Genomic DNA, 26,442 nt, shown 5'->3' on the forward strand with positions numbered 1-26,442 from the left:
AAAGTAGAGATTTTTGAGTCAGCTGTAATGAGGGGTTCTGTGTTATAATGGAAAGAAATGGATTAAAATCAGAGCATGTGATCGAAGAACTGGAACTTTCAGTCTTACCCCCTGGCCTCCAGGGAGGGAAGAGGGCCTAGAGGTTGTATCAGTCACCAATGGCCAGTGATCTAATCAGTCATGCCTAAGTAATGAAGCCTCCATAAAAATTCAAAAGGGCAGGTTTCAGAGAGCTTCTGGGTTGGTGAATGCTGGAGATGTGGGGAGAGTGGCAGCTTGGAGAGGATGTGTAATCTCGTGCCCTTTCCTCATACCTTTCTCTAAGCATCCTTCCATCTGGCCGTTCCTGAGTTATATATTCTTTTATAATAAACCAATAATCTATTAAAAAAAAAGACAAAAACAGAAGATGTGCATTATGGGTAATAATCTGTCCCTTACAAGCCCTGCGGACAATGAAAAAGTGATTTAATTACTCTCAGCTTTTGTTCTCATATTAGTAAAATTGGGATAATATCTATTCTTCCTACCTCAAATAGATTTACGTATCAAACCCATGAAACCTGTAAAGTGCTTTAAAATTGAGGCACCGTTAAAAAGTGATTAAACAAGTATCAGAACACATAACATGATGGTTGAATTTGCTGCCATAAATTTAATCTGGCACTTTTCTGCAACTCGGTGTTACTTCTCTAAGCTCCAAGGTTAGACAAACTATTTCAAAGGACTTTTTAACTACTATGACTCTACTTCTATAAACAATTACCCCCACCAAATATTTCATTTTCTGTAGACTACTAGAGAGTGAATTTGTTACCATGTTGCAGAAGGCTAATTGAATATCAAACACTGACATACACTTCTGTTTAAGCATCCCATATAGAGAAAATCAGCTGACTTCACTGCTGTTTTTGATAATCTCTTACTCTGGTGAAACTAGATACTGTCCACTCCTTTGAAAGCTGGCTGAAGTTACTTAAAAGGAGATCCATTATTACTTATGGATAAATTTTAATTGGGAATTTGCATTTCATTTCATTCTAAGAGCTTACGTTCATAGACTTCTATGAACTTAACGTTCACAGACCAAGAGCCTCTCAGATCAGTGAAACGAAGATGCCCCACAGTCTTTTCCATCATTACTCTGCACCATTGTAAATGGCTCAATTCCAAGAGCATGAATTTATTCTTATTTGCCTCTTAGTTTTTTATCTTTCTGGTCCTCAGTAACCTCCATATAAAGCACCCCTTCCTGGGTCATATTCTTGATCTTGTCGTCCCCAAACAATATACTGGGTCTAAAATATCTTCTTCTCTGAATACCACTGCTAGTCCTTTAGTTTACCTAGTGTGGTGGTCCCATTCCAGCAACTATTCACTCACTGGAGACTTCTTCTTTTTTCTTTTCTGTATTTATTTTTAAATAAAAATTTAAATTTTAGAATAATTTATATTTATAGAAAAAATTCGAAGAGAGTACAGAGATGTCTCATATACCCCACATCCAGTTTCTTCTATTATTAATTAATATCTTATGTTAGTATAATATATTATTTACAATTAATGAATCAATATTGATACATTATTATTAACTAAAGTCTATACTTTATTCAGATTTCCCTAACTTTAACCTAGTGTCTTTTTTCTGTTTCAGAATCCCATATAGGATATTATATACATTTAGTCATCACATCTTCTTAGCCTACTCTTGGCTGTGATAGTTTCTCAGACTTTTCTGGACAGTCTTGAGGAATACTGGTCTAGTATTTTATAAAATGTAGATTTGTCTGATGATTTTCTCCTGTTTAGGCTGATGTTATGATTTTGGGGGAAGAAGAGCACAGAGGTGAATCATGGTTATTGTCACAACATATTAAAAATATGTATTATCAACTTGACTTATTGCTGTTGATGTTAACTTTGATCACCTGGATGAAGTAGTGTTTGTTAGTTTGCTTCAGTGTAAAGTTATATTTTTCTCCCTTTCCCATACTGTACTCTTTGGAAGAAAATTACTGTGCGCAGCCTACACTTAAGGTGTAAATAGTTATACTCCTTGAGAGTGGAGTATCTATATAAATAATTTGGAATTCTTTGCCATTGTAGTTTGTCTTTTATCTCCCATGTATTGATTCTATCATTTGTTTACTTCAGTATAAACCTATGAATACTTATATACTTATTTTATATTTTGGTTTATAATTCAGAGTTACATACTTATTTTGTTGCTCCAATTGTTCCAGCTTTGGTCATTATAAGCTCTTTCAGTTGGCTTCTGTGTCCCTTTGACATAACCCTTCCCATCCCCGTCCCTTCCCACATCATTCTATTTTCTTTTTAAGCACTTTCTTATTTTCTAGCACTACAAGATATTCCAAGCTCATCTTGCCCCAGTCCTAGAATTAACCATTTCTCCAGAAGCACTGGTTCCTTTTATTGGAGAATGGTATTAGAAAGCAAGATCTGCATACTATCCTGAAGACTTAATTTAATTTATTGATGCACCACTCTCTCACTATGAATCAACCTCTGTTTTTTTCCTCCTAGTTTCTGATTTCCACTCTTCAAATGATTACTTCATGTCTTCTTCTTTCTCCTCAAACTTTATCACCCTGATCCCTTTCACCTTTACTTGACGATCTTCTCTGACATTTTCTATTTTGTTGAGAAAATTTATTTAAAAAGAAATCTCCCTTATTTTCATCACCCAAGCTATCAACCTGTCCATCTTTATCCAGACTATTTTACTCTATCCAGTGCTGAGGTTGAAATGTCTGCATTCTGGAATCTGAGGGAGTGAGAAAAAGGTGCATTTCTTGTTATTCTGTGTGCAAAATGCCACATATTCTCCTGGTTTTCAATGTTATCCTCATCCACAGCTATTTCTGTGTTTGCTTTTCTCAAGTCAATTGCTCCTCTGGTTCAACTTCTCTAAGCAATAAACTTCCATCTTCTGCCTGGCTTGAGATGAAGCATCATTGCTACAGGAAGAAATGGAGTTCCAACTGTTTCAGTGCACTGCCAACTTCAATCTTGGGAGATATCTAGTACCACCACTTCCTGAGCCTGTCTAGGTTCTATGATTTGAAGACATTCCTTTGGGCTCTGTGCTCTCACTTTATCTCACTTCTTCCATCCAGTCTATACTCTATCCCTGATCACTTACATTTCACTTTGTTTGTCAAAATCAGTTACCATTCATAAGTATGCTTTTCATACTCCAAAAATTTTTACCTGCTATTTTCTCTTCTCTTGATCTGTAGAATTTATAATTTTCGTATTAATTCACTATCATTTTAGTGAGATTTGGGAAAAGAGATTAAATAAACATGTGTGCTCAATCTACCATGCTTTATCAAAAGTCTTAGTGAGATTTAGAAAATCCTGCCAAATTAACCCTTTTATTTAATCATCTATTTTGTCCCAAACTTCCAAATTCCATCATCATTGCTAGGCTTGAAGGACCAACATCTAGAGTGAGAAGAACTTTTGTCTTTGGATCCAAAGAGACTTTGGATTTGGATATTAGTCCTTCTGTCTACAGCTATATAACATTGAAATTGGAAGTTTAAACTTAAAATAATAGAAATTCTTTTTCTTACAGTTCTGTAGATAAGAAATCCAATATCAGCATGGTGGTAGGGTCGTACTCCCTCCAGAGGCTCTAGGGGAGATTCCATTCCTGACCTCTTTTAGCTTCATCATTCCTTGGCTTATGGCTGCATCATTCCAATCTCTGCCTCTGTCTTCAGATGGTCATCTCCCCTGTGTGTGACTTTTTGCTGCTTCTCTCTTTTAAGCATTCTTGTAATCTCTCATCTCAAGATTCTTAACTCAATTTCATCTGCAAAGACCCTTTTTCCAAATAAAATAATATTTACAAGTTCCAGGGATCAGGACTTGATATCTGTGGTAGCCATTATTTGGTCTACTACAGTAGGTGTGTCAGTCAGTGCGTTTGCTTGCAAACAACGGGAACTGACCCCAGTTACCTTCGAAAAGCAGGAATCTATAGCAGGATGACATTGGAGGCTCACATTAATGGAGACTAGAAGGTTAGTTTTAGAATTGGTAAAGAACAAAAGGATGGATGTCCAGAGAACAAGCAGTAGGTACATTATGCCCCAGGACAATATCGCTATGAATAAAATGTAATGCAACCTTTGCCTTTGAGTTCTTTGATCAAGATTCAAAGTTTTTTGCAAGAACAACTGGTTATCTTAGCACAGGTCACATGTCAAGTCTCAGGTTCTCAAGGGGCAGGAGATTGAGGTACTTCCTGCTACAAAAGAGAATCCCAAAGTAAAAGAGGAGAGTGGGCTAGATGTTAGGCCATAAAAATAAGTGAATAGTAAATAAATAAACAAACAAATAGACACATGGAAATTAACATAAAGAATAACTATATTTCTAAATTTAAAAAGATGAAGAAATGGGTAATAAATTCAATAAGCGTGGGAAATAAGATCAATTCCCAGGGCTGTTAGCTCCATAGTTTATATTCTTCTCATTCAGTGATGTTGCCTTCTGCTATAACAAAATTCACATTATTTATGGAAGAATTTTACAGTAATTAATTAATTATATATATTTTCCCTAATTCACAGGATAAATAAATGTCAAAAACTTAAGGAACTGGTTTGAATGTGAGTTAGGCTCTCCTCCCTTATAGAATATAAAAACATTCAAACTTCAATATTCAAATAAGTATTAAACAGTACCCTCTTAAATCTAATTCTGAAAATTCTATTTTTTTAAAATAATACAGTCATTATTCAAAGCAATTTTGGAACTCCTATTTTTAGTATAAACACCAGAGTCCCCATATTGCAAGTCTGTGTCTTAAAGACCAATCTTGCATGCTTAAATTATATTATTGTGCATACCAAAATATTTATTTTAAATGACATTCTGGGAAAAAAATAATAATGGTTTCAATAACAATTTTTGGCATAAATTTTAATCTATAAGAAACTGGCCAAAAAATGCTGTTTGCTGCAGGAACTACTAAATTCAGATTTCTAGTTCTATAAAAAGTTTAAAGAAGGGGAGACACCAATTTTTAAGATATTCATGACTTTCCAGCTTTTAAAGAAAAAAAATCTCTATTTTATAATTTAAAAAACTAGAGAGTTTATAAACCTTTTTCTAGATCTTAGAGCTCATAAACAGTCAGAATTTTAATTCTAGACTAATGCAAAACATGTGTAAATTTTGAACTTAAAAAAGATGAGAGAAAATGGAGTTATAGCTCAGTTTTCTTTGTAAAAATGACAATATAGCTTGTGAACCACAGCTGAGAAGAAAAATCATGGTATTTCTTTTTTCTTTTTCTTTTTTTACTTGTTTCTCTTACTTGATGCAAAGTTGAGAGACTCTTTAAGCAGAGTGCTGGGAAAGAAGAGCCAGATTTCAATAGCAAATAATCCCTTTATTGTGTACGAAGAAAAGCCAAACAAGAATTATAATTTAAAACAAATAGTGGAAGAAGTATTAAATTGCATAAGTTCATTCTTTCTATAACAAAATATTCCTTAATAATTCTAAGTTTTCTTGTTTTAATGAATATATCGCTTGGCGATTTTTTTTAAAAAACAGTATATGAGAGGGAAAACATTCTTTTTTCCTCTCATTTAGTTAACTATTAAATGATTCTTTTTTTTTTTTTCAAATTAAATCAGGACATGTGGTTAAGACTTGACAGAACACAATTTTAAATATTTGAAAATTAAAGTTTTCTGGGGTAACGTTAAACACGTACTTAGTGGCCTGTTACACAACTAGCTCAATACTTGCTATTCCTGCTGCCTAAATGCCCAGCCCCTTTTTATCTGGTGTTTTCTATTCATTCTTTACACCCACCTCTATAAAACCTTATTCAGCTTTGCTAATTACCATGATACTTTGTAATATTGATGCTATCTGAATTATGTTATATTTATAAGCCCGTTCACACGTGTCTATGAGTACTTCAAGGATAAGAATCATGTATTATAAAATTTTCTGTTCTAAATGACAAATATAGAACCTTGTGCAGCTAAAGTTATAAATATTTTTTTAAGTGGATACAGGATATCTGAGTGGGTGAGAGAGAAAAATTAAATAAGCAAAATTCTATCTTATTTGAGATGGGTGATTGAATATACTCATTCATGAAGTCAATCATGTTTTATCATTATTAAATCTAGCTTTTGTTTTCTATATGACTTGAGTTTGTTATCTTCTCCATGTTGCTCAGAAAATGGTAAGAACAGCAAAAAATGAATATAAAACAACTTGGAATTTAAGATTAATAATAATCTCTGCCAATGATTCAAATCCTCCCACACCAGTTCCTAGAACCAACTAAATACCTGTGAGTGAAGACTTCACATCTGAACTGGGGAGTTCAGGGCTCAGAGTATGATATTCAAGTGACAAACACAGAGCGTGTTTTAACTCTTAACAAGCTGAAGCCTTTCCTTGTTACTTAGCAGATTTTTCCCACTATAATACAAAGGCCTTGGAATCTGCAAAGTTCTAGGTCATTGGAACTAAAGATTTACTTGTGAAAAAACTATTTCCTTGTTTTTCTAAAGTTACAAAGCAATAATTTTTTAGATATTTCATCTGAGGTTTTGGACTCACTCTCAGAGGGAAAAGTGTGGCGAATAAAATTCCTGTCATTGTAATGTTTTTGAGATAATGAAAGGCAGTTGTTTATTTTTCTAAGTATACTGAGACCTCTGACATCTATGTGAACTGGTAGCTTCTTTGTAAATATTTATAGACATTACAAAAGTCATAAGGAAGCAAATGAATATATATATTTTTATCATGTAATTAAAGCAAAGTCTGTAAATCCCCTACTAAATTATTCAGCCAGGGAAACATCAAAACCATATGTTTAGGTGAAAATGATTGTTAAGTCAATTAGTAGAGAATCAAAACATATGCTATTTATATCTAACTGAATTTATATCCAGTTGAATTAAGCAGAAATTTTCTAAGTTTGCAATGCTGGGGAGCTTATAACACACTAAATTCACCTATGATTACTGAAAAATATCTGATCTTCCTTCTAACATATAAGCTACTTGAAGACATAGATCATTTCTCTTCTGTTTGTAGCTCTGTTGTCACTATCTAGCTTTATATGTAGCCACTGTCAAGTCTTGATATAACCCCAAAGTCAGCTTTTTCTTGTTCCTTAAGGGCTAATTTTTTGCTAATAATTTGGGGGAAGTAGGATACCGTTCACCTGAAGCTCTCTTCTAACTTACCACTTAATCACTGCTGCTACACAACACTTGATTTCAGATCTAAGAGAAGAAATATAGAGAATAAACCTGGAACATTGTACACCAGAAAATAAGAAAACCATTAAAGGGAAATGAGGTTTTGTCAAAATGACACATGAGCCAAGTAGAATAGACTTTCACTATCCAAAGGTGGGACAATTTGAGCAACAAAAAGAATAACAACTATGATTGATTAAAACACATTTAATGTACAAAAAGCCATGCAGTCATAATGATATTTTAAAGAAAGAAACAAACCAAAACTCAATGGACCTTGGACATTGGACATCCATTAAGGATTACCTTGGCACCAATTCAGTATTCTGAAAATTGGCAACTGAAGAGAAGGAATTAGCATTTATCTTGTCATTCTGAAGTAAATTGTGTTTCAGAGTATCCCATAAGTTCTATAGATGCAGAAAAGAGTTTCACATAGAAGTAGTTAGTTAATAAATGCAGAAAGAATCATAAAAAATCATTATGCAATCCCTAATGAAATAACTGGTTTAGTAAATGTCATCAATAGATGATAAAATTATTAAATGTGAGGCTCATAAGTAATTCATTGTCTAAACAGAGACACTTTGTGAGCGAAAGGTATACTGTTAACAGTTATGCCAGGAGAATAAGCATAAATTGGCAGAGATATGTCAGATCCAGGCAGAGATATATCAGATCATCTTATGCTGGGGAACCCGAAAATGAAGAGAACGGATGTTACTGACTTTACTGATCAATTTTAGCAGACTATAAGTAAGTCAAATGATACCATGGGAAGTATTTATCCTAATCCAGAATATGGAGCCTGCTGCAGTTCTTTCAACAATACAACAGCATTTTAAAAAATGATTAAAATAGATTTAAAAGAGATTAAAACAGGTTTAAAGAGACTTTTAAAAAGTACAATTCAAATAAATTAACTGAAAAAAAAAGCATTTGGTAGAATAGTTGGGTAAAATTTAATATAAATTGGGCATTAGGTTATGTTAAAGAATTGTTGGTAAGTGGAGAGGTAAGACAATGACATTGTGATGGCATAAGAAATCTCTCCTTCCCTTTTCTGGAAATGTGCTAAGGTATATTTAGGAGTAAAAGAATAATGTATGGAAATTGTGTTAAACTACTACAGCTAAAAGTACGGGGGTGAGTAAGTGAAACAACTTTGGCAAAATATTGATTGTTGACGGTAGGTTTGTGAGTAAGAATTTGGTGTACTCTCAGCAATGTTTCTCCACATTTCCCATCCTGTGCACTATGCCATGGCCACCTTTGTTCATGTGCTGTGAGCTAGCAGTTAATATAGGCAATCCTTGAATATCCTTTGACCCACACATCACTTTCCCAACCTACTACTGCTAAAAATAAGTTATGTCAAACTTCCTGAACAGATAAAGGGAGGAGAAACGAAATGAAATGACCAGACAAGATATAGTGCCTCTCTAACCTATTCTAACATCTATTTTGTAAAATTCCACCAATATTTTGGGAAATTGATGGTAAAATATGCCTTTATAGTACTACATTTCTCCGAGTCTGAGTGAAATCGATAAATAACATAGACATCACACACACACACACACACACACACACACACACACACACACACAAAGCTCTCAAGGATTATCATTAATACTCTACTGTTTCATAACCTCGTGAGGAAAAGAAACATGTCATTGCTTCATAACCACAACCCAGCTTCTATACTAGTAAACTGGTCTTTTGTATTATTATGCAAAGTGGTGATAGTTCCTTCTCTTCAGCAGCATCTTGGTCGAAAATATGTTTTGTTAGACAGTTTAGAAATAATAAAAATGTTCATCCATTAGCCACATACCCTTTAATGACATATACAATAGCTATAAATAGATCTTGTCATGGGTTTAACATTGTCATTTGTAAAGACCCAATTATGTCCTCGGACCAGATGCTGTCCTTTTCTCCAGTCTGGTGTTGAGGTGGGGAGATGAGTTCCAATCTCCCAGTTATATTAATTTTAATCAAATTAAGTTAAATTAAACTGAAATCTCTGAAAGTTATGATCTTTTGTAAAGTTTGAGATTTGAGCAGTAAAAATTATTTCAGGGAAAGTAGCACCAAAATTACCAAAATGAGGACAAGTACTACTCCAGTTACTTGAGGGAATGAGAGAGACTCTCCAGAGAATGTTGATTCTATTTCAGCAGAAACATTGGAAGCCATGGAAGCAAATTCAAGCTGTTTGCTAATGACTGCCTACATGAGTATCAAAGCTGACCCTGAACTATGTCCCACAGGGTCACAGAGTTATGTATATTTTCTGTAACCTAAGATTTTTTCTTAGTGGCCTGGGAATTGGAATGAAGTGTGGATTTAGGATGAAGTGTCATACCTGGTGTGTCACCTTCTTTCATAGCAGTGGCTTCTGAATCAACTCCAGTAACCCGATAATAGGCACCGGGCTGTGTCCTATGTTTAAGATCTAGTGCCATGAAGGAAGCTTAACATATGTTATGTAGATAAAATAAGCCTAATCATATGAAAAAATCAAATAAGGAAAGTCAATATGAAAGCTAATTTTAATACCAGCAAAAGAAGGAAAGCTTTGAAAATTAATGTAATTGTCAACACAGAGATAGGAATAGTAAATTCTGTTAAGAATTAGAAGTGAATAAACTCTATTAATCCCAGTGGGCCAGAAAGGCATTATAGAAGAGAAGGGATCTGAGTTGGCTTTGTAAAAGAAAATGATAGAATTTAAAAGAGAGAGAAAGGGGAGAGAACTCCAGATAGTAAGAAGAATGTGTGAAAAGCACTGAACAGCCAAAGACATTTGACAGTTCACAAATAAGCTTCCCTGAAGTAGAGAATTAATGGGAAATGACAATAGAAAGATAAATTGTGAATGTCTTCTTGGGTTCTCTTGCATAGCACCTTCCAAGCATTCAGATCCCATCCAGTCTTGGGTACATATTAAACCACATAACTCAGTAGCTCACTGCAAAATAGTCAGAGCTGCTGCCGTTGCTGTTGCTGAACACGGAAAGACTGTTCTCATAAACCAGTAATCTTTTAGCTAGGCCTTGTCCAACCATTTGCCTCTTGGTGTTTCAGAAACAAACAAATCTTTCATGAAATTTCCAAAACAAGCCTATTCCTAATATGATTAACATGTAAAGAATTCAAGACAATAGTTTTGAATAGATTTATTTTATTTACACTTCAGACTTCTAATTTTAGTGTAACTTCTCCATCTCCAAACTAGTATATTGATTAATTTTATTTACTGCCTCCTACTTTTTTATTCATGTCTAATGTTTCTCATTGTTATTTATTTTTACTCTGTCCAGTGCAATCGAGTTTTCTTGTTTTGTTCATTGGTTCAGGAGTTACGTCAGTGACTGTTTTTTCTGAGATGGGCTGATTTAAAAATATGGGCCCTGATTGTTTTAGCTAATTGCTTTTAACAATTTACTGTCATGAAAAACTTTGTTACTTTTCCATTAAATGCACCCTTAACTCCAAACAAGCAAAGCATTATTTGTCATCCCTGACCATGATACAGCCAACCTTGCCCATTGAAAGGATATAAGCAAAGGAATGTAGGTTACATTAAAACCTAATAGGATCTTTGGTTGCTTAAAGTTGATGGCTCATTTGTTTGCAATGAACAAACATCCTCTCGCACTAGGTCAAAGAAAGGATAGTTTATTCTATAAATACCAATGAACTGGAAACTAAACATTAACAGAAGCTAAGGCAGCCTTGGGGACTGGCTACTACTCATTTTCTCTCTGTTATCACAGGGTATCCTCTTTTAGCTTCCTGCTGTTCTCTGTGCATATGCCCTAGGCACCCCACTAGATCAATCAGGGGTTTTTGCAATTTCAAAAATTCTGATTGTTCCAGATTTCAACTTTACCTTGCCTTCACCATTCCAGCCTAGACTCCTCCTCATGGGATTTCTCCGTGCAAATGTTACCTTCTCTTTTTAGTAGTCTCAGTCCAAGAATTCCTGGACAAGAAGTTGATGGCCTCAGAATCTTTTCACACTAGTCCATGGATTTCAAATTATGGCTCATACAGTAATCTGCTCATTTTTTAATTGACTGCTCGTACTTGGGTTGCGTCCAACCTTTGTCTGATGGTCTGTGACTAAGGGGGCCAGGATATTTTGGTACAAAATTTCCGTCTCTTCACGTCTCTTCAGCAGTGCCCTAGGTGGAGCTGTTTCTCTTTGAAGAGCAAGTAGACATGGAAAGCCTTAAAACCTTTTATGTAGAGATGTGCCACAGTCTCTGAGAAGTGGACTCACGAAAAGAGAGTGGAAGGACTGGATTTTGTATGTACCACGGGAAGAAGAGATTCTTACATCATGGTCAATCTTAGGAAAAATTGAAACAGGCAGTCACTGTTGTATCATTTTAGGTGTTCTGGTGAGGCTTTGGATCTTGGTCATGGTTTCTTCATTCAGACACTGAATGATACCTGAGGATGCTTTGAAAAAGCTTCCTTCTGAATAACTAACTCCTCTCCAGCATTCCTAACAAGTAGTCATCTTGTCTCACCTTGGATACCACCAGTGATAGGGAGCTTATTTAAAGAGGCCACTACCCTTCTAGGGAGCTGTTAGCCGTGAAAAAAATAGCATCTTCACTTAGATTCAGTATTTATGTTTTATTATGAAGGATATTTCATGAGTGCTCTCAGTTGCTTATGTACTACTTAAGATATAAATAACAAAAATAGATTCTGAGGGCTAAAGCACATAGTGAAATGTATTGATGGAATATTTCTGTATGTCACACAATCCAGAGCAAGCTTGGGGAAAACAGAAATCATAGTATCCCTGGGAATATACTGAATGGCAATTTGTAGATCTTTCCTCTAAATACTGCAGGTAACATTATTTGATTACCAATAACTCCCACCCCTGTGTTTCTGAATTTAAGGTTCTGAATTCCTAAGATGGAATCAGTTGACTAAAAATGGGTAAGTTGCCCACCTTTCAAGAGTGAGCTATGGCTACAGGATCAATTGACAGAAATATGGCATCTTGGAGTGTCCTTGAGGGAGGCGGGCAGTTCTCAGAGAAGGGCTATGCAAAACACACAGTAAGTAGCCACCACAGGCAAAAAATTAAGGACCATATTCTTTCATATATTTAAATGTCTCAGTGATCTGGTCTGAACATCTATTTTCAGCCTTATGTTTTACTACTTATTTTCCCTCTCTAGTTCTTTATTTGGGTCACACTGTGTGACGTGATAGTGACTAATGATATCATTTGCCATCACACTTTTTTGCCTCAGCTCATACTGTCCCTTCTACAGGAAAACCACATCCATAACTGTCTCATCAACACCTCATTTGAATTTTTAAATTTCTATCAGTTAGCTTAAAAATGTAATTTAAAAAGCAAATTGTGTCTTACCTCTTCTCAATCTCATCTATGCTTCCCAAAGGCAACAATTTCAGCTCTTGTGGCTGCTTCTGATATAGGACAGGGCAAATTCCCTGAATGGGGGGAAGCCCAAGCCCTGCATTGAAAGAGAGAGAGAGAGTTCTTGGCTGAACACAAGAAAAATTCAAATGTATGCCAGAGTCGGAGTCAAAAGGGAAGTTTATTAAAGAAGGGATAACGCTTCATAGAAAGAGCATGATGTCCTCTCAGAGGCAGAGAGTGAGAGAGCCTGAGAGAGACTCAGAGAGACAGACAGAAACAGAGACAGTGATAGGAGTAAAGACACTGAAAGAGACCAAGAAAAAAGACTGAGAGGGACCCTGAGTGTATAGGGAATTCAGTTCATATACCATTTTTTAGTGTCTGTGAATTACAGTTTAAAGACTTTGTTCACTCATTTTCCTTTGATGGAATTGACATAGAGTACTGAAAGGATAAGAGTATGTAGCGTGAAAAGGTAAGAATACGTAGGATGAAGTCCTGCTGGCAGTTCCCAGCCTTTGATCCATAGGTTCTCCATGGTTTTAGCCTTAAGGAATAGATGATTTATTTCATTTTGTGTAGGGCACAACTTAAAGACTGTTTTCTCATTTTCCCCTTACAGTGTAGGGAAATGGTTTGTTAGCAATCCCAGTAGAAATCTTCCTTTGTTCTGCAAGTGGTCTGGCTATAAGGCAGATCAGCATATTGCAGTCTCTGAATATAGCTTGATTTAACATTTTAGTTCTCTTGCCTCCTCCTTACATTATTTCTTTTAATATTTACATCTATATTGCCAAATAAAATATTTACACTTCTGTTTTTGCTCTTTATATTTTTCAGTTTCACACACTCTTTTGACCTCTCACTTTGAGAGCTTCCTCCTCTGTCATGTATACTTTCCCTCTCTTTTCCATGCTTCCAAGATAATTTATATGTTTATGAGTTTTGGTTTAATAATTCCTCAGTGTGTACATTATTATAACAATGTAAATATTATTTACAATGAAACCACATATTATATATTTACTTACTTGTATGATCTTTTCTTTTCCCTGGAGTAAATAATTAATTCATTCTTAGTTGCTTAATTTTCTATGTACTTATTATTAACTTATCTATGATTTCTCTACCATAAGTAGAAATGTCCCTGATATGCTTAAACATATTGAATAATGTATTCATTACATCTTTTTCTTTGCAATATTTCTTTTGGAGCTTTCCTTTCTTCTAGTACAATCTGGGTAGGCTGCTTCCTGGAACTGTGGCAGCCCCGTGATCCTTGGACATCTCTTTACCATCTTGGAGATTCTCTTTCCCTCTCCTCTCCAGTTTTAGATCCAGCATCTTCCTCTCTCTTGGTTTATGTCCAGTAGCTACCAGAGAACAAGTGGATTTTATGATGGAAAACATCTTTATTCTACCCTTACCTTTGATTATTTGGGCTATAGATAGAATCGATGTTGAAAATTATTACTTCCTCAGAAGTGTTAAAGGATTGCTCCATATTATTTTAGCTTCAACATTTGCCATTATAAACTTGATGGCATTCTAATTCTAGATATTTTGAATATAATCTTTCTCTCCTCTCCTCTCCCTCCTCTTTTTACTCTCATGTATACTTGTATCTATTTCAGATTTTAAGATCTTCTCTTTGCCCACAGCGTTCTCAGATTTTATGGTCTATGTTGCTATGTGCCTTTTCTTACCCACTTTGCCAAATACTTGATGGGCACTTTCAGTCTGAAAACTTGCAGGCTTCAGTTCTAGAAATTTCTTATTTATTATTTTGAACATTTACTCCCTGTATATAGCTCTATTCTTTCTGAAATTCTAATTTTCAGTTTTAGAATCTGTAGGATTCATGTTACATTTTTCTATTTTTTTCTCTTTTCTATCTTGTTGTCTTTTTGTTATTTGTTCTTCTTTCTTGGGGATTTCTCCATGATATGCCCTCAAAGAAAAGGATTTATAATGAATATGCGTGTGTTCATGTGTCTAGGATTCATAATGCATAAATTGTAAATATTTTCCAACAGAATGTCTCTCTAAAATCTTCAACTTGATATCTATAATTCAAATTCCACCTTCAAGAAAGATTTGTTAATTGGTACCTCATCATAATGTACTGCTCAGAGTAGCAAAATACTTGAATCAAAACCAAGAAACAGACTTTCAAAAGGAAGACTAAAGCTGTTGAAGTTCCTGGTTGTATTGCCTTTTATTTAACATGATTCTTCTACTGAATAACTTATTAAGAAAATTAAAATGGCCATTTGTATTATGTTCTCCAAAAATCCATTTATTACAGGCTACCTTGTTTCACAAATAAGGAGGCAAAAAGAGTCTTCGATTCACATTTCTTTTGTATTCCTTCTTCAACTCCAACAACCCAGCCCATCAGACAGCACAATCATGCTTGCTTCTCCTCCCTGCCCTATCAAGGTGCCCTTCTCCAAGTAATTGGAGGTTGACAATTATCACTATCAGATAACATATCTGCAACTTGCCAGAGGCCTTCTTTTCCTAATGCCTTAACACAGAAGATAGAGATTAATAGTGGCACGTGCAATCACTCATTTCTTCAGGAGTAAATTGGAGGGGGAACATTTAGAGCCTCTGAGATCACATTACATAGAAGCAACCATCTAACTCTTCTACTGTATGTGTAGCTGGAATATAGAAAGGTGAAAAAAAATTGTCTTCCCCCAAAGCCTGCCTCTTCTTGAACATTTTCTTTTGGTGAATGGCTTAGTAAAGAGTATTCTCTAACTCTTCTCTCTCATTCATATTATTGGTCACCACGTCCTATAATTATACTTCCTAAATATCTCTGGAAATTTTTATCTCATCTTGTTTCCATTGACATTTGCTGATTCTATGTAGTACTAATTCTTTTCTGAATTACTACGGTAGCTCCTCACCCCCAGCCTTTCTTCCATTCTATTAATAATATTTGAATCTATGTTATTGTTAAAAAATTCACAACTGACTGTGTCCACTCCCAGTTTAACTTCTTTTTAGCGGCTACGATTACTTATTAAAGAAAACTCAAACTCTAAACCATGCCACTGAGACTGTTATGAGATGGCCTCTTATAGTTCTTCTCACTCCTTACTAACTTATATTCCAGCCAGGACAGGCTACATCATTTGTGGGGCTCAATGCAGAATGAAAATACAGGTGCCTTGTTCAAATATTATTAAGAATTTTAAGATGATGACAGAAGAGCATTAAACCAAGCATAGGGTCCTTCTAAACATAGAATTTCTTTGAGTGTGTAAATTGCATGCTCATGAAGCCAGCCCTTGCCTGCTTCCTTTGCCTGCTGGCCTTCCTCCATCTTTACCTGGCTAAATCTTGCTGTTTCTTTTAAACTCAATTCAGTTATCTTAAACTCTGGAAATGCTTTTCCTTTCCTGTCCCCTCCTCTTACTTCTAGCTTTGATTAAATGTCTCTCTAATATGTGCCTATGATCCTATGTACGTACCTTTGTGGTAGATTCTGTCATTAAGTTGTTTATATCTTTGTCTCTCAGTCTTGGGACCTGTGATTTTCTTCTTTACATCCCTAGAGCCTAGGACAGTTCTTGGCATACAGTATGTGCATAAAAAAAGATTGTTAAATATAAAGTAAAAGTAAACTTATTTTAGAAATAAAGTTCAGAATTTTATTGCAGCGTTTTATTTTATGAAGTATAATTCTTACCTTTGCACATAAAATGCATATTTTGCTGGCATATATCAGATACAGTGTTAAAACAGTCTTCACTATCTGTCATGAATTAGAAGAAATAATTTCACCTTTAAAATTGATAGGAGTCTCTATTAGAGCTATTAAATAGCCAATTTTAACTCAACCTTTTGATGCATCATATTTCAGCCTAGTGAATAATTAACTTTTTAGAAACTGCATATTTTAGAAATACTCTAGGGCTTTTTTATTTATGTGCTTATTTTTAGCATATGTTTCTTAGCTCCTTGCTAATATTTTCAGTGGCATTTAATGTTTAAAATTTATCTAAGAGCAAGAGAAATGGATCTAAGAGTATTTTTCCCTTTACTAGGCTATAGCTGCTTTTTGCTGTTGTTGGAAATAATGTTAGTTAATATTTACATTTGAATTTTACAGAAAAATATTGTCTCCTGTGGAGTCATTTGGACAAATACAAAATCTTCTTTGAGTTAGTTATATAAGCTGTCTCTTTTATGCCTATTTTAGAGATGGAAAACTAACTTCTTAACATGGTGATTTCCCAGATTTACTTACTGATAATATTTTCTCAAGAATAACCTAATAAACCAATTAATTACTCAAAGTATCCATAGCTGAAGTGTTTTCTCCATATGTTGCCTTGCAACTACATAAAATATCAATTATTCATATATACGAATACCTATTTTTAGGCTTCTGATTTGTTCCCTTGATCTATTTTTCTATCTTGATGTTAACACCTTACTGGTGCTCTATTATAAATCTTGAGGTAAGACAATGTAACTTCTCCAATTTTGTTTTGTTTTTTTTTCAAAGTTGTTTTGGCTATTGTAGGTTGTTAGAATCAGGTTGGATTTTTTCACCTTCACTTTACTGGAAGAGTTTGTATAGAATTGGTGTTAGTTCTTCCTTAAATGTATGGTAAAATTACTAGAGAAGCCTAGAGGGTTTTTTTTTTGAAGTGAAACCTGGGAAGAATTTTAACAGTTTCTTTACTAGATATTGTACAATTTCTTTACTAGATATTGAGTGATCAATGTAGTCTATTTCTTCTTGAGTGAACTTTGATACTTTAGTGTCTTTCAAGGAATTTGTCATTTGCCTCTAATTTGCCAAATTTAAAGTTGTTCTTTACATTTATCTGTGTTCTTCCTGTGTTTTTCATTTCATTGTGTAGACCTAGGTCTTATTTAGAATTATTTTTCTTCTTCAAGGACTTCATTTAACATTTTGTGTCATGGAGGTCTGCTGGTGGTGAATTTATTTAGCTTTTTTATGTTTGAAAAAAAATTTTACTCCACCTTTATTTTTGAAATAAATTTTCACTGATTAGAAGGAAATTCTAAGTTGACATTTAAAATTTTTATTTACCTATAAAAATGTTTCACTGCCTTCTAGCTTGCATTGTTACTTATATAAAATCTGCTGTCATCCTTATATTTTCCCCTTTATATATAATATGTCTTCTCAGTTAGCTTTTAAGATTTTCTCTTTATCTCTAGTTTTGAGCAAATTGATTATGAAGTATCATGATGTGCATTTCTTTATGTTTCTTGATCTTGGGGTTTGTTGTTCTTTGTGAATCTGTGGGTTTTTAATTTTCTTCAAATTTGGAAAATTTCCAGCCTTATTTAAATACTTAAAATAATTTTATGTTTTTCTCTTACCTCTTTGAGAATTCCAATTACATATATATTAGGGTTCTTGAAGTTGCCCCACAATTCAGTAATTCTCTTTACATTTCTCTTCAGTTTTTTTTTTCCTGTGTGTTTCATTTTGGATGTATTTTATTGCTATTTCTTCAAGTTTACTACTTGATTCTTGTACAATATCCAATCTGCCATTAATCTCCTCCAGGGTATTTTTCTTCTTAGACATAGATTTATCTTTAAAAGTTTGATTTGCATTCCTCTAAAATATATGTCCTGTCTCTATTCAATATGCTCAACCTTTCCTCTAGCTTCTTGAACATATGTCCTTTTCTATTAATTTCATCAGATTTTTTTTCTCTGTCCTTATAAAATTTCCTCAAAAGCTGGTTCTTATAAGTTCTCAACTGAGTTCATGATGAGGACCCTGTGTTTATCTCTAAACTGATCTCTCTGTGTAGCTTCCCCATTTTCAGTACTCTACCTGGTGAAAGAGTTGCTTTGGTTCCTTTCAACTTCTACAACCCTACCAAAATCAAAGTCACTCACTTTCTACACTCATTTTCTTTTTTTTAACCATAATAATATTTAATGTTTTTCAAGATAAATTTTAAGCAAAAAAACACAATGAGATGCTACTTTGTATGTACATTTGCGGATATATACATTCATTTTCTTAATGATTTCATTTATTATTATATTAAAATGTTTTTCTATACTCTCAATGTATATTTTAAGTCTAGTGCATTTATCTGACATCTTCGACTATCTCTTTTATAACATCTATAGTATTCTTTATAATATAAAACATAGGAAGATATAGTTAAAATACTAAATTATCACATTTTTAAGTTTTTCTTTATATTATATTTATAGGATTGTATGTATACATTTTATGTATTTATGTACATAAAGCAAGTCTACTACCGAACTGGTAATTCTTCCCATTGGATGTTTATGCCCAGCTATCAGTTATTTTCTAACTACTTGTATTTAAGTAATTAAGGCAATGATTTGAACAAGACCAAACTTCTTCAAGGCCCTACTGTCTCTATAGCTTTTAAAAACCTAAACTGTTTTTATTTTTATAAATGTCATAGAAAGCATATTTTCCCCTCTTTTCTTTTGTTTCTAATTCTATTTTGCTTTATTTAAAACTTTAGCTGAATAATTTATCTTTTTCATTAGCCTACATTTTCAAATTTCTCTCTTTCTTCAGGATTTCCTTCTGCATTTAACTTTTCCATACTATGAGGAAAGTCACAGCATAAATCACTTATGAAATAAGCCTTCTACAAATGTTGACAGCCACAATGGTATTTTTAGGTAGAACTTGTAACTCTGATCACTGACAACAAATTTAAAACCTTGGCATCATGAGCGGCTGCTTTTTATTCAGTAATGATAGCTTTGCTTTTAAGCTATTTTCCATCACTGATGAAAATATTAACCCAAACTATGCCTAAATAAAATGTGCATTTGAGATCAGTATTATTCATTTAGATTTCTAGAAGAGAAAGCAAATAATAAAACTAGTCAAATAAATAAATTTATTAAATGTTACATTATGATAAGTGAAAAAGACAAAATTAATGCAGAGAAATAACCACAAGGATTGTTTTTAAGAGGGGGTAATTTGAGATAGTGTAGGCAGAGATGGCCTTAGGTTGATATAAATAGCCTAAAGAAGGTGAGGAAATTCAGTCTTATAGTTATATGGGGAAACAATGAACAGTTGGAACAGTAAGTCCAAAGGTACTTGCTTGGAATGTTTGAAGGGCAGCAGAGAGCCAGGTAGTTGGAGATGAGTGCCTTAGAGAATAGTGGGAGACAAGAACAGAGAAGTGAATGGGTTAAGACAGGGAGCAGACCGTATAAGTCTTTCAAGCCTTAATAAGAATTTAAGCTTTTTCTCATGGTCAGTTTAAAATCTATTGGGTAGGGGGGATGGGGAAGGGAGTGTTCAGCAGAAAAATGGCATGATCTGATATAGATTTTGCTATGTACTGAGTGTTTGTGTTTCCCTAAAATTCACATATTGAAACTCTAGTCCCCAGTGTGATGGTATTTGGAGATGTGGCCTTTGGGAGGTAATTAGTTCATGAAGGTGGAACCCTCACGATAGGATTAGTGCTCTTATAAGAAAATAGATACAGGGTGCTCGCTTCCTCTCTTTTTGTTCTTAGCCATATGAACACAACTAGAAGGTAGCTATATATAAACCAAGAGTGGGGTCTCACCAGACCCTAGATTTTGGACTTCTCAGTCTCCAGAACAGTGAGAAATAAATGTTTGTTGTTTAAGCCACCCAGTGTGTGGTATTTTTATAATAGTAGCCTGAACTGACTTAAGATAGGTTTGAACAGAATCATTGCATGACATATTGAGAATAAACTATAAGTAATTAAGGATAGAATTAAGGAGACAAATTAGGGTACTATTGAAATATTTAGTGAGAGTTGATGATGGTCTGGGCTAAAATGTTAGTGGTGGTAATGGTGAGGAATTAATAGGATTCTGGATATACTGATGCATTTGATATAGGCATGAGAGAAAGGGAGGACTCAAGGGTAACTGAGTCTTGAGTGATGGGAAAATGAATTTGTCATTTCTGTCTTTCATAAGACAGAAACACAAATTGATAAATTAATTTTGATCATTAGGTTTGAGACATCTAATGGTTTATGCTGAATGGATAGATGAGTACATGAGTCTGGAGTTGAGAGGAATAATTCTTACTGGAAATGTAAATTTAAGAATCATTAGCATATAGATTATATCTAAAGCCATGATTCTGAATGAGGTCACCAAAGAAATGGTATAAATTGAGAAGACAGGAAGTGTATGCACTAAACTCTGGCACATGATGACAACAAGTTGGTAAATTAGAAGGAATAATTTAAAAAGTAGAAAGAAAACCAACAGAGGGTTCTGAAAAACCAGTGAAACAAATGTTTTAGGAATAGGAAGCAGGAAATAATCAGCCATGTCAAACGCCACAGCTAGGTAGAGTATAATGTGTAATGAGAATTTACTCTTGATTAGCACTATAGAGGTCTTGCTGACTTTGATAAAAGAAGTTTTAGTGGAGTGTTATCAGAGATAGTAGATTAGAATGGATTTAATATAGATCGAGACTAGGAAAATTGGAAAAACAAGTGTAGAAGTGTTTTCCAAGGATTTTTGCTGCAGAGAGAAAAGAAGAAATGGAGCAGTAGCTGAAAGGGGACGTGAAGTCAAAAAGGAATGTTTTAAAGAGATATAAGTAATAAGTGTATGTTCATTGTCTAAACATGATCCAATAGGGATGGAAAAAGCTAATAATACATTATAAAGAATTGCTTTGATATATCCTTGAGTAGAGGAAAGGGGATGTGATCTAGTGTCAAAGTATAGGGTGTGGTGTTTATTAGGGTTACTGATACTATATTCATACAGAGAGAAGGGGAAGCAGATTCCATGGACGCAGATATAGGCAGAGAGAGAAATGTGCTGGTGGGAATGTATAGAAATTTATCCTAAATACTTCTACTGTATTCCCAGTGAAATCGAAAGGAAGGTCATCAGCTGACATGGCAATGAGGAAGAGATGTTGGAATTTGAGAGAAAAGAAGATATGAAATAGTCACCCAAGAGAGTGAGAAAATATGTGAACTAGACAAATAGAGTAGACAGCAGTCAAATAAGTTGTTATTTGAATTCAACTTTTGTTTTGGTTTACAAAAGTGGATGCACAGACATGAAAAGGGGGGAAAAAGTGGAAGATGTAAACAAGGAGTAATTATACAGACCAACCATGGCATTTAGCAAGATATGGAGGGAAAAGAGGGCTTGAGAGTGTAAGAGACAGTGAAAAGTGATAAGATAAGTAGATTTGAGCTTCCTTGTGGTGAAGAATTATTCGAATTTGGAAAACTGGAGAGAGTAAGCTAAGTAAGAAATAATGGTTAAAGAGCATGGTGCTTGAAATTGAGTCTATAGATAGGATTCAATTACTGATAATTTTCTAGTGAAAGGATGTGCCCATGGGAGGGAACACCTCAGGTAGGGTGGAGGACAATGTTATTGGAAGAGAAACGGTCAAGGGACTGAAATTAATGTAGATAATGTCAGGATATATCAGTAGAGATTCTATAAGCTGTCTCTTCCCTAGCCTCCATACTCCTTTCCTCAGCCATAGTTAAAAGGGATACCCAGAACTTAGTGTGTCCTGGCCAGACCCTTATAACCATCTGTCTTGTGACTATCAGGACTTACCATTCCTTTTCTTCCTGTTTACATACGTCACCACAAGAAGCCCAAGACTTCCTAGTCATCCACCAACCTCCAGTCTGTAATTCCCATATGGCTCTGAACATTTCTTTTTCTGACACCATCTTCCACAGTTTCTGAACTCCTTTGCCTGTATTCCCTGGATCTCAGGATCAGTCATCAGCAAAATTCCTATGGGCTCAATATCTTTTTCATTTTCTTTCTGTAACTTAAACCTGTCTTTCCTCCAAGGATTGCTTCTCCATTGGTCCTCTTTTAGTGGTAGTTGTTTTCTCTCCCATACCCCTCATACCTCTGGACCTGTAGGTGGTGGCTCCTCACTGCCTCATCCACATCACTCTTCTGCCTTTCTTCTTACAAAGTACCAGCTTTAAATCTCATGTCATTAAACAATGCCACCATAAACTTCCTGTTTTAGTGATCTGCTGGGCCTGTGTAACTCCCTCTAACTCTGAAGGTTTTAGCTAAATGCCTTCTTCTCTATCATATTCACAAACACTTCTATCAAAATCCTTAATGACAAATATCTTGCAGTATCATGGCCTATATTATATTTGGTTACCATGGTTCTGAGTTGGTGGAGCTACATCTCTCTTGGAACTCAGAATGAGGGACTAGATGCCATCTCAAGACTTTTTTGGCACAGCAAATACAACTTGGCAGACTGAGAAAAAAGGAAGATCAAGTGTCCTAAATAATTGTCTGTAAATATTTATTATAGTGAATGATTTTCAACCGAAGGTTATTTTGCCTCCCAGGAGACATTTGGCAATGTCTGGAGACATTTTTGGTTGTTACAACTTGGGGCGAGGGTGCTTCTAAGTGAGCAGACGTATCAAGTGAGTAGAAGGCGTGGGTGGCTACTAAACATCATGCAAGCATAGAACAACCCCCCAACACCCCGCCCCAAAATTATCAAGCCCAGAATATCTGTAGTGCTGGTTGAGAAACCCTGGTTTAGGGTGATGAGTGTTCTACATTTTAAGATTTTCAGCTATGAAAATGCAGTGATTTTTATCTCTTTCGTCTAAAGTAGGACACAGATTTAGATAGAAGTGTAGCAAATACTTTAAAAAACCCACTATAACCTCTGGAGAATTAAAAGATTTTTAAAATATAAAAAGATGATGTTCACACTTTCAGAGCCTCCAGGTTTTTAAAATTTCCTTCCTTATGAGTATAGAAAGTGTAACTAGGTGTTTTATCCAAAGTCGAAGTGGGGCTTAGTTCATGACTCCAAGTTTCCATTGTTTCTTCATAGCCTAAGGGGCTTTTAACTTAGGCTTTGTTCCTGGGCTTCCATTTAGAAGAAAAATATTTTCAAACAGTGTGATGCTTTTGGCACACAGAATCTGTCCTATTCGTCAACCAGGCTGACTCTGGCCTGGTCCTTTGAACTGCTTTAATTAAGAGTGGGTGGGATAAGGTTGTTAACTTCATTTCTAGCATTACTTTATCGAATGACTGGCTCAATCCCACTGTCACTCATTCATTTGTTTTCATCCATGCAGCATTCATTCATCCATTTATTTCAAAAACATTGAATTTCTATTATATGCTAAACAATGTGTTAGCAGTGGGGATACAAGAATAAGTAAGAAAAAGTAGTGACTTCAAGTTGATTTCACTATAGTGGAGGAAAAAAAACCCAGAAATTGCAACAGTTTAATACAGTAAGATAAATAATAAAATGTATTATGATAGCACAGAGAGAAGGAGAGGCTTACAGTTCTGCTTGTTGTTGGAAAGGAGTCCCAGCAGATTCGCAAGATGAAATGATACCATAGCTGAAATTCGTAGATACAAAGAAAGAGGAATGTAATATTTTAGGGGTATTTATCATGAACCAATCCCTATGTAAGGCACTTACTGATCTTTTTCTTATGTAATCCTCACAGTAACCCTGCATGGTACATTATCCACATTTTGTGTATGAGGCTATAGAAGCTGTGATATACTGATCAGGAGTCCCATAGAAATAAGTAGTAGAACTGAGATCTGACTTGACATAAATTCCTTTCATATTTCTTCCAATAAGCCAGAAAGAGAGGATATGTTTGAACACTGAGGATGCAGTGCACTCACATTTTGCCAGGTATGCCAGACTTTTCTTTCTCATTTAACCTGCCTCACATATAGCTTCTGAAACATCTGAGCCCCCACTCCTGAGATAGCTGACTTGACCCACAGAGAACTGATCAGCAGGCAGAGCTGAGTCAGTGAGGTTATCTTTCAAGAATGTGAAAAAAAAAAGAATATACTCACGATGGTGTACATGTGTAATGGTGTGCTGCTCTGGTAGGTCACTTTATGCTGAGGCAAAGTAGACTAGAGACAAAGGAGTGAGCCAATGTCATGTGTGAGCCAATACGCTATAGGATCAGAAACCATGAGTAAGCAGAGAAAACTGCCAGAGGAAGAAGAAAGGGAAACAGAGCAAAGCCTCTGGAGAACAAAAGACAGACAGTAGCAGCTATAATTCTTGAAAGCCTTTTGTTTCCCACCAAGTCTGGCTGTACTCCTTTTCAAAATCTTACACTATTACCCTTCTCTCCACCACCACCACACATACAAACCTTTCACTGGAGCTAAAATTTTATTAGATTTCTTTTAATAAGAATAAATTTGAACTAGACCAACACTAGTAGAAATACAGAGCTATGATATAATAAGAAATAAGTGGTTTAGAATCACTGGAGCCGAGTGGGCACTTGGTCTACGCTAGTGAATCTAAAGAGAGAGGAGGCCAGGGAAGGACTGTGAAGTGCTTTCGATGTTGGGTCAAGGATTTGGACCTTATTCTAAAAACTTTTGGGAGCCTTTGAATGCTTTAAAGCAGCTCCTTGACCTACAGTAGTTGGTTTATTTATCCCTTGTATCAGCAACACCTGGCTGAAACTCGTTCAGTTTATATTGGACAAATATTTGTTGTTATCAATGAAAAAATTAAATGAGAGAAATAAAAATAACCAGAGTTTAGTGCTACATCACAATTTTACTGAGTAAAATCATGAATGCAATCTAATTCTGAAGAACTCTGGGGATGGGTTGAGTATTAAAGGAAAACTGGGAATAAGCCGACAGTGAAACATGGAAGTTACCTTACCAACTATGATATGGGAGCATGAGACAGCATTGTATGTGCACTAAGTGATGAGTAGCATGATAGAATTTTAAAGAGCAAAGAAAGAGTTGCAGAGGGTGAATTGTGACCAATCAGTAGGCATTTATTCCAAGAAGATTTTGTATGACCTGCTAACAATCTTGAACATTAATGTTCTACTTTTCACAAAGAATCACTGAAGGATTTTTCCATAGAGGAATTAATTCATTCACTCCCACAAATATTTATTGAGAACACAAAATAAATACTACATTCCAGGTATTATTTTTGGTGTGTGAATGTATTAGTGAACAAAATAGTAAAACAAAAACAAACACCTAGTGGAATCTACATTTTATTGGAAACACTAAAAATAAACAATGATAAGCAAATGTATAAAGTATTAGAAGTGAAAGCATTGTTAAAAATGAATTAAGTTGGGTAAGAGGAATTAGGAGTGCTGGTGGGGAGCGTGCTACAGTTTTAACAGGGTGGTTAGTCCAAGCCTCACTGAAAAGACAATGTTTGAGCAAAGATGTGAGGGGGATGAGGGAGTAAACCTGGCTAATACCTGGTGGAAAGACACTCTAGGAAGGAGTTTTCTCCAGCCACTACAAATAGTCTGAAGCAAGAACATGTCTAGACAGTCAGGAACAGTCAGGAGAACTGTAAGAATAGAGCAGAATAAGTGGGATGGAGAGGAGAAGGAGATAAGGTCAGAGAAGGAATGTAAGTCCAGATTACATAGGGCCTTATAGTCAGACATGCATTTTAAGGTGGTTATTCTGGTAGCTATACAGAAGATATATTTTAGAATAGTAAACTCCTTAGGATAATTTTGGTTCTAAGTAATAGAAATTACTATAAGGAAATTTATTAGGTTATATTGTGATATCTGAAGGTAAAAAGTTTACAACAGATTAGATGTTGCAGAAGGAAAGATCTGTAAACTTAAAGATGCACCAATATACTATCCAAAATAAAGCGTAGAAAGAAGAGGAAAC

General features: G+C 34.9%; 2 long non-coding RNA genes across 4 annotated transcripts in view; one reads left to right on the forward strand and one right to left on the reverse strand.

Moving 5' to 3' along the window:
- Window positions 1-24,886, reverse strand: LOC120599656 (uncharacterized). The gene is made up of 5 exons (XR_005651962.1): window positions 24,421-24,886; window positions 24,063-24,122; window positions 7,584-7,687; window positions 1,346-1,407; window positions 1-381 (listed from the first exon to the last, which is right to left on the reverse strand). It is a non-coding gene; the product is annotated as an uncharacterized LOC120599656 (long non-coding RNA).
- The window catches only part of LOC120599655 (uncharacterized), a 461,597-nt gene that overhangs the window by 258,247 nt on the left and 176,908 nt on the right, over window positions 1-26,442 (forward strand). The gene's annotated exons all lie outside the window — the stretch shown is intronic.

This window comes from Pteropus medius, unplaced genomic scaffold (assembly GCF_902729225.1).
Source record: "Pteropus medius unplaced genomic scaffold, Ma_sr-lr_union100, whole genome shotgun sequence".
NCBI lineage: Eukaryota > Metazoa > Chordata > Mammalia > Chiroptera > Pteropodidae > Pteropus > Pteropus medius.